Source organism: Callospermophilus lateralis, chromosome 7 (assembly GCF_048772815.1).
Source record: "Callospermophilus lateralis isolate mCalLat2 chromosome 7, mCalLat2.hap1, whole genome shotgun sequence".
Taxonomy (NCBI): Eukaryota; Metazoa; Chordata; class Mammalia; order Rodentia; family Sciuridae; genus Callospermophilus; species Callospermophilus lateralis.
Window position 1 is genome coordinate 33,782,849 of NC_135311.1, and position 15,690 is coordinate 33,798,538.

A 15,690-nucleotide genomic window follows, 5' to 3' on the forward strand; every position below is an offset into this window, starting at 1 on the left:
TGCTCAGAAATGGAAGAAGCCAAGTGTAGCCATATATAAATGACAAAATGGCAATGGCTTGTATGATAAGAGTTTGTTCATTCATGGTAACAAACATACTTCTTCAGGGCAGAATGTGGATAGTTGCCAGGGATGTGTGAGTAGGATGAAAGAGAACATATGGCAACTCAACTTTACTCAATTTCTTGTGGATGAACAATTGCTCTAAAAATATATTTATTATTAAAAATATGAAGAGGCCCAACTGCTGTACATGGTGAATTTGTTTTTAGTAGTGCCATTTTGTGGTTTCTCAAAAAATGAATAATATTTACATTTTACATACACAATATTTGAATATATAAGACCAGATTCTATGATTCTAAGTAAAACTTTCATGAAAAATATGGCTATAATATCTTGATGAAAGTTTAGAAAAATAAATTTTTTAAAAAAGCTTATATATTATTTTGTATTTCAGAGATCAAAAACTATTTTCTCAAAGCATCCAAATAAAAATATGGGGGTCAAAATAGGTGCAAATGTAGGACCCCATAATCATCAACTATGCTTTGAGTGTTAGTTTCACAGGGGAAATGTTCCACAGAATGACAGTCAAGGCAAATTCTTGGATTTTTGTACTCCTGTTTCCTCTTATTTGTTCAAGGAGTAATCTAGTTTCAGTTATACTAAATCCAAAAATTTATCCTTTTTGTATATTTTTCTTTTTTTCATTTTTTTCCTACTAGCCTGTATAATGCACATTATGTATGATCATGCACTCCAATTACAGGTCAGTTACTGTTTTTCTTATTACTTTGAGTCTCAGAAGTCTCTTTGCATTGATGTCTTCACTTTGGATGTTGAGTGTAGTAATTGGAGGCACATAAAATAAAATGAAGACAATTAGGATTTGGACTCTCCCAATGTGACACTCCATGTACATTAGTAATGTGATTTAGGCCTGCCATTAAAAAATTCAGAGTTGGTGCCTTTAAACAATTCATTTTCATACCTCTGTAGGCCAGAAGTCTGAATTAAAGTGATTAAAAGTGTCAAACACCCTCCAAAGGCTGTGTGGGCAAATCCTTTTTGGTCTTTTCCATTCTGCTGGCTTCTGGATTTCTTTGGATTGTGTCATTAAAATCCTATGTCTTTCAGACAGGTGTAGTGACACATATCTCTAATCCCAGCTGCTTTTGAGGCTGAGGCAGGAGAATCATAAGTTTGAGGTGAGTGTTGGGCAGGCCCCAAGTGGTAGTAGTTAGGCTCTCTGGTCAAGGCTTCTAGTGTTCTATGTTTTCAGTATGTAGCCAAGGTCTGGAATACCCTGATTCTGCATATGCACTCAAGGTCATAAACATTTGCTTCTGACCATGCACCCACTTATATAACTTATTGGAAATGTTTTTCTTTGCATTGCCTAAAAAAATGGCCTATGAAGTCACTCAGGATCTAGATGGTATTGGCTGAGTCAAATTGGAACTGGCTGATGCAAAATGAAACTGGTATTTAAAGCTGGGGACTACTGTCACCTCTGAATATAGCATATCTATTATCCATACTGAGTCTTGCATCTTCTTCCACAAGCCAAGATCCAGATCTAATTTCCCAGTTTCTGAGCATCCACCCTACTGCCAGCCTCAGAAACTAGGCAACTCCCTTAGTTCTGAAAGCTAAAGTTGAAAATCATGGTGCTGACTGTGTTGGCTCTCTTTGGCAGCTGTGAAGAATACCTGTACTATGCCTCTCTTCTGGTTCCTGGTGACTGATGGCAAGCTTGGCTCTCATTGGATTATGGCAGCATTTCTCAGGCTCTACCTCTCTTTTCAAATGGCTGGCTGTCCTCTGTCCATGTCTCAAATATTCTTTCTCTTAGAATGACACTAATCATTGAAAGTAGGTACTAGCATAAATCCTGGGTGATATTATATGGAGGTCTTTAAATAAATTACATTACAAAACTCATATTTCCAAATAAGTTCACATTTACAACTACCAGGTCTCATGTCCCAGATCTCTCTAGGAGAGAATGTTTAACCCATTATAGTTTATAAAAATTCCTGATATCAATACACCACATAACATTAAAAACAAAAATACAAATGTATTTCCATTTCTCTACATACCATTGGAACTTTTAAAATTGGGGATGAGAGGTCAGTGGGTTTTTTTCCAGAATAGGAAAAGAACCCAGGACTTCCTGCAAACTGTGCAAGCACTCTTCAATCCTCTCTTTCAGGCTTTTCACTGAGGAGTATTATAGGTATTTTTATCTGAACTTGGCACTCTGGCCTCCTGTCATGGTCAGCTTCTTGAATGTACAACAGCTTGCCTATCAGTTAATTCCAAGACAGCAATCTCAATCCACAGATTGAGGTTTACTCTCTAAACTTTCTGCAACTCCACAGTCTGTATCACACACTGTTCCTTCAGGTGCTGTGAGATGTGATGCCAGCTCTATAAGGGAATCAATCCCTCAGGGGTATCTTCTCAAATAAAAATCCTGATAGAACTTGTTGTGTCCTGAAGTCAGGGATGTGGTTGACTGGTAGAGCACTTACCTGGCACAAATGGGCTAGTGGGTTTGATTTTAAGCACCAGCAAATCAAATCAAATAAATAAATGAATGAATTAAGAAAGAAAGAAAGAAAGAAAGAAAGAAAGAAAGAAAGAAAGAAAGAAAGAAAGAAAGAAAGAAAGAAAGATTTGTGGTGCCTTTTCATGAGTAGCCTCTTTGGCTATCCCTGAAATTTCAACTTCTTGAGAAAAATAATAGTTTCTGGATATCTCACTTTTTCCACATTTCCTAAATCTGCTTCTAATTTGTTCAGTGTCCCTTGGAGAAACACAGGTTTCTTGTAGTATTGAACTACATTGGATAGTCTTCACTTGGTTGGTAAGTTTTCTCTCAAAGTACTGTTTCTCCTGGAAATCTTGAATGTACTTTAGTTTCATTTGCTCTGGAACCTCCTCTATGGGATTTTGGCTAGGTCCCAGTTTCTTTGTTCATAGTTCTGGGAAATAATTATTCCTGAGTCTCTTTGAGAAGTTCAAGATTCTGACTTTTTTTTTTTAGCATTAACATGTTTCTTGGATTCTAAACCAATTCTTTCAGAGTAGTGTTTTTTCAACTCTTGAGAATCTCTAACAATGTAAGTTTGTATATTCCCCAGAGAAACCTGAAGAGCTATTATTTCCCAGTTGGATTCTGTTACTGTGAAGTGATGGCTGTCATTGGTATGAGGTTATTCTACATGCATTCAAACAACCTGAAAATGTCCTCTTCCAACCAGGAGTCTTGGCAATTTGATGATGCTGTTAAGGTCTCTAGGCCCTTTATAAGGCTTGAGGCATGTGTGCACTTACTAGGAACTTTGTTAAGATAGGCCTTCTCTATCAAGCTTTTGCAAATGTTAAAAATGGAAGCCCACACCTGCAATCCCAGTGACTCCAGAGCCTGAAACAGGAGAATTGCAAGTTCAAGGACAGCCTTAGCAACAGAGTGAGATAATAATGAGAACCTGTCTCAAACTAAAAAATAAAATTTGCCTGAGACACGCCTCAGTGCTTAAGTGCCCCTGTGTTCAAGTTCCAGTAAAATAAAATAGAAGAATAAGAAGAAGGAGAAAAGACTCAATAAAGTTGGCAGATTAGAGGGAGGCTGCATTTCTTGTAGTTCCATGACTCAAAATTCTAGCAGAAAATAAAATGTTTTGAATGAGACTGCTGCTTGCCAGTCATCCAGCTGGGGCTTGAAGGTCCAGTGTCAGTGTTCCTACAGGTTTGGTTACATGATATGCCTCTGGTGACAATGGCCAGGACCTGGAGGTTCAGTGTTGGTGTGCCTGCAGGTTTGTTTGTATCTGAGGTTTTGTGCTGGGTGTGCTAGTGGCTGCCATATTGCTGCATTTTTACATGCTTACTCCTTGGTGTTTGTGCATCCATGGTCATCTCTCTGGTTGCAATCTGGAATGGCATTGAGACCTTGGGACTGCTGTGTGGAAGAGCTTGGGGAATCTGAAGATCAGATTCATCAGATTGTGGAGGGGTCTCAATGGCTCATCTCAGAGATGTATGTTTGGTTCAACCTACAGAAATCAATAAACAGAATTCATCATATCAATAGATTTAAATACAAGAATCATGTGACCATATCAATAGATGCAGAAAAAGCAATTGACAAAACACAGTAACCCTCCATGTTCAAAACTCTAGAAAAGCTAGGGATAGTAGAAATATAACACAGGATTATAAAAACTATATATGCTAAACCCAAAGTCAACAACATTCTAAATCAAGAAAATTAAAAATATTTTATAGGAGACAATGTTTAACCCATTATACACAAATGGACTCTTTTACCACTTCTATTCAACATTGTCCATGTAAACTTAGCCACATAGAGCTCCAGTTGAAGTCATACATCTCACTTTCTAACCTGTGTTATCCGCTGCCTTATTCCCATCTGGTGGCAAATGTGACTTATGAAATGTTCCAAATTTAAAGGTTTTCCTCATATGAATAATACTGGGTTCAATCACCAGTATCCCCACATAAACACACACACACACACACACACACACACACACACACACACACAAATAAGTTTGCATAATATGTGCTCACAACCATATTATACTTCTCTATTAATTGAAAATACAAATAGCACATACCCCACCCCCAACTTCACAATACAAGAATATCAAAATTTTCACTTATTACATATAATTTGACTTTTTTTAAGAAATACTGTTTAACATAAACAACACCCTAGCATGATTGTTTCACTTTTGTATGTATGTGATAAAACCATTAAAGATCTTCTAAATACTCAAAAAATATAAAGTAAAAAGAATCAGGTCTTTGTCTGAGGGTGCAGCTCAGTGATAGAGTTCCTGTCTTGCAAGCATGAGGCCCTGAGGTACAGCTTCAGCAGAGAGGAGTAAAGCAGTCAGAAAAGAAATAAATATGAATGAAAATCAGATTTTTTTAATATTTATTTTTTCCAGTGCATGTTACAAATCTAAAACCTTACACATGCTAAGCAGGTGCTAAACTACTGAGTTATATCCCCAATAAGGGCTCTTTAATTTTGAATTTTCAAATTTAGTGTCCAGAATGGAAACAATGGACATAATTTGCAACAGCTTTTTTTAAAGAGAGATAGAGAATTTTTAATATTTACTTTTTAGTTTTCGGTGGACACAACATCTACTCTAAATAGTCTAAATTCCCAAAGGTTTTTGAGAAAGCAAAAGCATATATTTATATTTCAAAATACTGCTGAAACTGCCCACAAGACTCTGTAGGAAACAAAAGTATTTTTTGAGTTCCAAAAGCCTTGTGCATTATTTCCATCTTTATTACATAAAAAAATTAATACAATTTTCGAAAATTTTCATTTTAATAAAAAATGATATGAAGAGTTTCCACTATGTAAAATTCATAATATAAATATGCAAATATATACTAGAAGAATCTTTAAAAGACCTTTGTCTAAAAAATAACCTCATTTCTTTTGACAAAATGAAGGCCATCATTTGAGAACTTTTATTTTCTCCTCCACTAGTCTATCATCTCTACATCTTTTGTGTGTAATAACAAACAAAGCCTAAAGAAAGTTTAACTATAAAGAAAATTTACTAAAATTATCAGAGCCTGGCAGCCTGATAGCATTCTTCCTAAGCATCACATTTTCTTGATGGAGAAAAAGCCAGAGAAATACACTAAATAAGAATGGAAAGAATGTGGGTTGTTGGGTGGATAATTTACAAGGAAAAACATAGCATGCTAAAAAATGAGCAGGATTTAGAAGTAAGATGAATTCTGAGTTTTTGACACGTCTTGATTATATTTGGGACTTAATATAATAATGATATATCAAAGAACCTGGTAAAGTGAGTTAAAGACTAAGAAAGTACACACAACTGAATGAAAGAGAAAGCAGCAAAGGAGACTAAAAATACATGTCAGGAAACTAGAGTTTATTGTATTTAAAGCAGAGCAAACCTGATGAGTGAAAAGCAATCAGTACATAAATTTTACCATAAAAATATTTATTAAAATTTCACTCTCTCTTCATGCAGCCACCATCCACTCTGCAGGGAGGGCAGTGGCACACCCTGCACCTGAGGAAGAGGTCAGCCCAAGCAGTGCAGTGCCCACAAGGGTACGTGGGGCACATCATCTGTTATAGCATTTACTTCCATTGCAAGAGGTGGAGCAACACCAACTTCAAGAGCACATTTGGGGAACAAAGAGAAAAGCAGAAGTTTGCCCAGAAGAGAGTAGGTTTTCCAAGTTACAGCATCTTAAAGATGCTGAAGCTGTTCAGAAGGTCTTCCTTGAAAAAATACAGGTTGGTGAAGAGTCACTAGCTCAAGGTGAACTTGAGAACACTGTGGACCATCTGACAAATGTACTTGTGTGTGAACAACCACCTCACTAGCTGAATGTGTTAACAGCAAACTCTTCCACCACAGGTATTGCAGATATTGCTAACTAAACTCCCAATGACAAGCAAGCTCAGGGCTTGCTTAAAGATCATGTCAAATGAAAAACAAATGTTGAAATAATAAAATCACACTTTAAAAGATTTTTAAAATTCTTGACATTTGAATTTTATAATTTGAAAGTTAAGAAGTTCTGGGGGAAAAATGGAAAATATGTTTGTGATAGACTGTCCTACATTGAAATCTACAAAAGTAAATGTTTACATTGCATAGACCCATATGTTTATTTTTCCCAGTGAAAAATGTATTTTGGTAGACTTTTTTTCATTTAATGCATGCACTATGAGTCACCAAAATATGGTTTCATTTATCCCTAACACATACAGTTAAAATATACATACTACATAACATTTCTAGGGATTAAAAACACACAGTTTTCAGTTTGCACATAGGCAAAAAAAATTACAGATGATAACTTAAGTATGGATTTTTTAAGTTAGCACATTTTATTGTAAATCAGAAAACCCTGTAAAAACTTGATTTTGTGAAAACTAAGCAGTACAATATTTGAGAAAGCAATTATTTTTATTTAATCTTTTAAACACATAGAGTGGGCTGCTATGCTGTATTAAAGCCTTTACCTCTACCTGTGTATATATCTTGAGATGTTTTGTTTAAATGAGTGGGATTAATGTGTTAGGGGTGTTTAATCTCCTTACTTTTAAAGTGTATGTGGTTGCAAATCACACCAGGAGTTAGATCGATCTTCTACCTGGCTTTACGACCATTTTAAATTGATGTAGGAACCACAGTGTTCATGCAAAAGAAGAGATAATGGGAAAATTGGTCTGTAATGCAGATAACATTCAGAATCCTCATTTCTTTCAATGTGAAAAATAAATAAATTTTTGTTTCTGCTTGTGCCCTCTGCTGTTTAAGTGGATATTAATGAACATTTAGAAAAAAAAAGAAGAAATTTTACTAGAGTTTATTGCATTATGATTCCCTTCCTGGGGTCCATTTTATGATGGTGTATTGAAAGAGCAGGTCACATTCACTTTGACAATGGAGAAGAGGAGAGGAGATAACATTGAATGTAGAATTGAAAGTATACGGACTCTGTTTGTGTGTGTGTGTGTGTGTGTGTGTGTGTGTGTGTGTGTATGTGTGCCAAAGAATAACTTATATGAGCCAAAATAACTCTGTATTCTCTTTATCCCCTTGAATTTACCAGTTCCTTAAGATTTAGAACAATCATTACTGGAGGAAGGACAACTTGCCCCTCCTCTGATACTTTAAGTGTTGTGAACATAGAGAACCAACGGGAACCCATGTATATTTGTCATTCAGTTTTTTATTCCACTTCCTTCAAAGTAAAAGAGGTATTCACACTTTGAGAATGTAACAGCTGGTGAGAGAATTTTCTCCCCTTTTTTTTTTTTTACATTTTCTTTTAATTTTCTAGAATAGAGAGTGAAAGACCTCTTTGGGATTTATGTAAATATTTAGTATGTGTCAGATTTTTCATACCCCTTGAATCTTATTACTGGGGGTGGGGATCAATACCAATCTAGATTATAAAATGTAAAAAATAAGAGGTGCCAAGTTTAATATTCATAAGCAGTGTCAAAATATAATATTACCAACATAAGAAATGTGAAAGAATTGCATAAACTGTACTCATAATTTTAAAATTAAGGGGGTTCATTTCTGGAATGTGACAAAGAACTAACAGTAGGAATGTCAAAACTCAATTTCTTTACTAATAATACTAAGTGTGACAGTTTTATGTTTCAACTTGAATCAATGGAGTTAGTAGAGGAGTTTCCCTACCCCAAATGAGTGAACTTCGTTCACATCACTGAGGTACTACATAGACCAAAAAGCAAATGATGGAAGGTTTTATTATTTCCTGCCAAACTGCATGAGATAAGACATCTGTTACTCTCCACCATGGACTGTGATTTATATTAATGGCTCTACTGGTTTTCAGGACTTCAGATTGGACTGAATTATAGTAACAGCTTTCCAGAGCTTCTAGCTTGCCTAGAGGAGATCAGGTGACTTCTCAACCTCCATGACTGTGTGAACTAGGTCCTCATAATTAAGCAATCTCTCTGTCTGTAAGTTTTTTTGATGTTGTTTTTGGAAAACCTTGTCTAGCATATACAGAAAAGTCACTCTCTGAGAAAGGGTATGTGACAAGTTATTAAACAGTATATATTCAAACTGATTAGACATGTCCTTCATATGTCATAATTTATTTTAAAGGTGTATATCAGCATGATTTTCATAATGAAAAATTTAGTAATAGTTATCTTGAAAATCAGAATAAAGTCATATCAGTGTTTTTGCTGAAGATTGCTCTGGATATTCATGCAACAATTTTAGTAGTGAAAAGACAGCAGAGGTGCAGCAATTGAAAATATCACCATTATTTTCTTAAAATAATTATTAAAGTTAAGAACATATTAAACACTCAAAATCCACCATCTGCATCTTCATCTCCACTGCTCGAATTTAAATACTCATTTCTTTCTTCCTCTTCAAACTCTTCCTCATTATTCTGTTTTGATCTTGGTGAGGGATGATGATTGATAGATGATGGTAGTTGAGAAATCTCCAGGGAATACTGCCCTGGAGACTTCAGCCTCTGCTTCTCTCCAAGGACTTGTTGTAGAACCCATGTTATGAGAAACTCTGGTCTATTCTTATCTACTTGGATTATGAACCTCCTGTCCTGGTCATGTTCTTAGGCTTACCACAGTGTTTCTATTTGGGTCCTTGGTTTTGCACCTCTTGTAGGCATCGGATGTCTTCGATTCCTGGGCTAGATCAGGGTGATGTTCTTTGAATTGTACCCATTTTTCTTCAAGCTCCCATTTCTCTTTCTGGAAATCTTCAATGTATTTCTGCTTTATTTATTTGGGGACCTGCTTTTCTTTCTTGGACAGGACCTTGGTCCACTCATGGTTGTAGAGCTCAGGGGGCCCAATACTGGGTCCACTTCTCCTTCTAAAAGTGGATATAGGTAGTCAGAGGTTTGGGGGGCAAGTCTGGATGTTTCTCATATATTTTTGCATTTCATGGGGAATTTTAACACATTCTTTGGCTTCCAGAACTAATTCTTTCAATATATCCAACTTCCTCAAGAAAACTCTAACCCTTTTGCTTTTGCACATTTCTGTGAAAAAAAAAAACTTAAAACCTTTTTTTTTTACTTAGTCCATATGTGACAGGGTAATCTTGAAGGTTTCTCTATCATTGTATTGAATGCTATTCTACAATTTCAGTAACCTCAGGATGTTTTTGTCAGACCTGTATCCTTAGCTGTGACAGAATGCCATTTTGAAATTTCTCCCCTGGCCACTGAAAAGGTCTCAGTTGTGCAAACACTTCAAGAAGTGCTCAAATTCCTTCAGTCTCACAATAAGGCAGATAAATGATTTCTAAAGCCCTGTAGTAAATATGATACTGTATTTCTAAAGAGAAAGAGAAAGTTACTTTTTATTCATTAGGGGTTAATGAAAAAAAAATCAAACCTCACATTATGTCCCTTGAGTAGTTTAGACTTAACAATATAAATAGAAAATTATCTACTTCTAAAATGGAATTTGTGCTTGATTTTTATATACTGCACTTGCAATATTTAAAATCTCTACCTCTCCAACCTTGGCTGCTTCTGCCAATTCTTAGCAGAGACCCCTTCAATAGAACTCAAAAATAAAGATGTTGGTCTATTCATTCAAAAATCTTCAGATAAAGGTTCTGAAGGCAGAATAAAAATACTAAATGTAGAGAACTGACTAAATGGGAAAGGATTTTCATTCTGAAGTGGCCTAAGTGAGAAGCCACTTTCCATGTGCAGCTCAAAGATATATCACTAATGCTAAAGGTAAGAAACTGAAAATGAAACAAGATAATCCAATGAACTCCAATGAACTCTCCAGAAATGTCTGCAACTGTGGTCTATGGTTGGAAGGTGAACCTGAAGTCATTGAATGACAGATTCTTTAGGACCTTGTAGATGGAAACAAATATGTCCTAGAAAAACTCCTGTCAGACAGCCCATTTTCATGAGAATTATAACACTCACAATTTTATTTGGCTTTCTCTTTCTCAAATTGAAATCTCAGTGAAAGTTTTGCCCCTTCAATAGTCACTCCAGAACATCTATTACTTAAGAGAACTTAGACAAGTGGCATATCTGGTAGCTACTGTTCTCTTACCAATCTTGAGTTTTCTAGTGTAATACCTACTTCATCAATGTCTTTAGAAAAATAAAATAAAAACAAACTTAATGATAGAACAGAGAGCATAACTGAGAAAAAAATAACATTAACCCAATAAAGTGGAAAAAACAAATAAAAAATAACCCTGTATGTTGTATTTATGGTCAAAACTTACTCTGAAATCATTACATAAAATTTTTTTAAGCCTCCACCCATTTTTAAGGGATGGTTATTAAAAATAAAATAGTATAGAATATATTCTGAGTGTTCATATTCAAAAAGACATGTGTAAAATTACCATTTGGAAAGAAGTGTGTAAGAGCAAGGCACCAACAATCATAATAGACTTATGATATAAAAAAACCATCCACATTTTGAAATATGAAAAACCCATGTTTCAATGGCAACTGGTGTTATCCAATACACTGTTCTTTTACAATGAATGACTGGAGGTCATCAAAATTCCACTATTAAACTAGAATGAGTACTGAAAACCCTCTTAGGTTCTGAACCTCATTGTTTCACCAATGAATGTCTTTCTTCCGCAGCCATCACCATATCCTGAATTGCCATTGGGCACTTCATAGACCAAAGCCATAACCTGAAGTTCCTGAAAACAGCATTTTACACATTCTTCAATGTTTTCCAATTAAGCTTAGTTCCACTCCCAAAATAAAGGTATGAGACATCAAGAATTTTTTTTTCCATAAATTCACAATTTAGGTACACATGGATCATAAAATAAAATATATTAATTTCTACTTCTCAAAACAATGATAATTTAAAATTATGTAGCTCAATCATAAATTGGAAATAACTATATGGTTTTTATTTAATAGAATTCATCATCTATTTGGAAAGCCCTCTGACAAATGAATTAAAAATAAAATAAAAGGAAAAAGTATAAGTTTATTTACCCAGAACTTGGTACTCACCTGAAAATTCTTTAATTGGCCTTTTCAGTGCTTTCAGGAAAATTCATCCAAGTGGTACAGGGGTTCTGTGTCTTCTGAGCTCTCAGAATAACTGTTGTAACCTCTTTAAGTTTCCAAAGTCTAGTTTACCTCAAGTGCCTCTGAAGAGAGCACACTTTTGCTTCAGGAAACTCTTATATTATTTGGGATCCTTAAAGTACACCACCCTGAATAGAGTTCAGCAGGACAGCAGATTAGCATAAGGACAAAAGACCAAGACCATTCCTGAACCAATTACCTCCTTTACTAATTCCCTCAATACATTTCAAACTTCTCTTTAGTGCTGGTTTCTCTCTTTGTTGCTCTCTTTGGCACTGGGTCACAGGCCAAGCTGTCTACAAATGAATCACATTCCTACTCCCTCTGATTGCTAAAAATATGCTCCCAGGAAAATTTATCTCTTTTTCTGTATAGTACCACATTCTTCCACTCCTGTTTCCCTATTTGATAAAATTTTAATATAATATTCTAACAGAAATATTTTTCTTCCTCAAAATTTATGCCCTTTCTTCATTATTACCTAGAATCTTTTATCATCTTTAGTTTTATCCTAGCCATTTAATTTCTTTCACTCCTGTCCCATTTCTACCAGACTTTAGAACTAAAAATTGAAATACCAATGACAAAAGTAGACATAGAGACTAAATGTCTGGTATCCTGATTGATTTGATTTTGAATTTAGAAATCTAGGAATATGACATAGGCACTTAAAAGAAAAAAAATAATATCTTGTTGAAAGACATTTGTGTAAATTTAAATTGGTCAAAAGATGTTGCAAATGAAACAATGACATGTGAAAAAAAGACTATTTGTTCATATAAATTTTAAGCTAAGTGCCCCTGGGTTCAATCTCTGGTGTCTTGATATGTTTCTGAAGTTGGTCTCAAACCTGAGATTCTCCTGCATCATTCTCCCAAGTCCGTGTAATGCAGACTTGTGTCAACCACAACTGGCAGATTCAACATGTTTTTAAAGATACATTTCATCCACTTAAAATTTTTATATAGAAATAATTTAGCAAGTTGTAATTAACTGATTATAACTAATAATTAATTGTTGTTTGGGAAAGATTAAGTAAATGAAATGTTTGAATAAATGGTTAGCTTTACAAAATAGTAACTAAAATCAAGTTAGAGGGATGCATGCCTGTAATCCAAGTTATTCTGGGAGGTAGAGGCATAAAGATTCCAAGTTGAAAGTCAGCCTATACAACCCTGTCTCAGAATAACATAACAAGGGCAGAAAAGCTATCTCAAAGGTAGAATTCTCCTTAGTTCAATCCCCAGTAGCACAAAAAAAATGAGACAAACAAGAAATAGTTAAGAATGATTTAATTTTGGAAGCATTTTAAAATTATGGATAGATATAGACATAGACAGCAATGTGTAAAATAAAATATTAAGAAGACTAAATTCTTTAGATACTTCAATGGAAATAACTTGTTGGGAACTTACCATTAAGATTATATATATGTATTCATTAGTGGAGATTAAACCCAGGGGCAATTCACATCTAAACTATGTCCCCAGTCCACTTTGTTATATATATTTTTTTTAAATAGCACTTGCTAAACTGCTGAGCCTCACCTCAAACATGTGATCTTCATGCTACAGGCTTGCAGTTACTTGGGTTATAGGTGTGAATCACCATGCCTAGCTATAGCCCATACTTTTAATTTCAGAAACTCCCTCCTCCAGATCTGTCAAAGAATACATTAGTTACCTGTGTGTGAGCTGGGCTAGGTATGTGGTCTAGCAAAAGTACTTGGGATGCATATGTAGGTATTACCAGTATGTCAATATGTTAATTGCTGAGGCTGGCTTTGAACTTACCATTTTCTTGCTTCAGGCTCTCAAGCTGCTAGGATTACAGGCATGTGCCACTGTGCCAGGGAATATGTTAATTGCAAATGGAAAACTGAAATAAGCAAAACAAATTAGTGTAGGTTTATATTATTTCATAAAATTAAATATTTCTGTAGAGGGCAGGAGGTTAAGTGATAATCTTTAAATAAGTGATTGGTTTGTAGAGTTGTTGCCTGGCACAGATGAGGCCCTGGGTTAAATCTCTACAACTGCCAAAAAAAACTTTAAAAAATATTTTCAAGAATATTATTTCATTTTAAATATCTGGTTAATCTGAATTCTTAAATGTGATCTGTTAAAGAAAGGAATCCCATGAAATCTAGGAAGCATTACCATCACAAATTCTTCCCCCACCCACATTAATAAAAATAAAATGTCCAAATTCTTAGATTTGGGAGAACCCTTGAAAATATGCATTTTGAGCTTTTTAACAGTAATGGTTCTTCAATATTTCATAATCTAGAAAAAGTTTAAAAATTTAGAGATTTCAATGTTGTTAGATGTTAATTGTATTTTATAGTACATAGTCTTAGAGGTTTTTTCAAAAGGGTCAAATGCTTCATTATTACTTGAGAAATTTAGAAAAATATATAGTAAAATTATAATAAAATATTTAAAACACAGAAATTTTAGAATTTTTTTGTGAATTCTTAATATTTCTGAATTCTAATAACTTCTCAGCAAAAAAAACTTTTCTTCACCAATCAATATTTTAGACTTTCTTTGACTTATTTTTTTGGTCTGCATTACAATTGTCTGATCTGTGACTGTCTTCTACCATTTATTATTTGAGCATTTATTTACTAATTTATTTAGCAAGACCCTATGTCATAATGTAAAAAGGGTTGGTGTTGTGGGGCAGTGGATAAGCCTCCTCAGTTTCAATCCCTGATGTCAAAACAAAAAAGGTAACAATATTGTGGTCTAATATAAGAATATTAAAGGCAGCAAAAATGTACATAACCTTTCAAGAGTAAAAAAAAGAGAGAGATTATATTGAAAGAATGAGAATTAGATTAGCATCAAACTTTGACATAATATCCGTGGCTGCAAATGGAAAGCTGAGTAGTGTTTAAATTACTAAGACAAACCATTAAGCCTGGAATCATAAATTTAACCAAATAGCATTTAAATGTGAGGACACAGTTAATATATTCTCAAGTACATTAGTTTCAGAACTTTGCTACAAATAGATGTTTCAATGTTTTTGTAGGAAGCATCAAATAAAAACAAATTTAAAGTGTGTACAACTGTGTGAAACAAAAATAATCAAATGCCTTAAAGTTTATTAACTTTAATATTAAAGCAAAGAAAACTATTAGATGTATATTTACTGAAGTGCACATTTTAAAAATAAGAGCATTATTGTTCTTTGAAAATGGAAATAGACATGGAGGCAAAATTTTATTGATTGATGTCACCACTAGGGAAAGAAGAAGAAGACGAAAGGCCAGGCAATGTGGTGCACCCCTGTATGGCTAGTGATTCAGGAGTCTGAAGTAGGAGGTCTGGAAGATAGAAGCCAATGTCAGCCATTTAGCAAGCTGTATCTCAAAGAGAGAGAGAGAGAGTGAGTGAGAGAGAGAGAGAAGAGAAGGAGCGAGGGAGAAAGAGAAGAGAGAGAGGGACAGAGAGAGGAGGGAGAGAGAAGAAAGAAAGAGGAAAAGAAGAGAGAGAGAAATAGAGAGAGAGAAAAAGAAAGAAAGAAAGAAAGAAAGAAAGAAAGAAAGAAAGAAAGAAAGAAAGAAAGAAAGAAAGAAAGGACTGAGGAAGTATTTCAAGAATAGAGAACTCCTGGATTCATTCCCCAGTACCAAAAGAAAAAGAAAAATGAATTGATACAAGAAAAATGAGCTTTAAGAATTAAACAGATAATAACTAGATTTAATATAAATAGATTAAATTGACCAGTGAAGAAATAGATAATTTTATATCAGACCAAACAACATAAATGGCAATTTGTTACACAGAATAGACACTAAAGCATTTTGATAAGGAAATTTTGAAAATAAAAGACTAGGAAATACAAAGAAAACAAAAGATTTTTGCCTGGCTGCCAGCTAAAACATTCTTTGATAAAATATAGTTGGTCATGAAAAAAAAGGTGCTAGGGATGCTGAGGCATAAGAAAGTAAAGTTTGAAATAAGCCTGGGAAATTACTTGATATCCTGTCTTAAAAAAAAT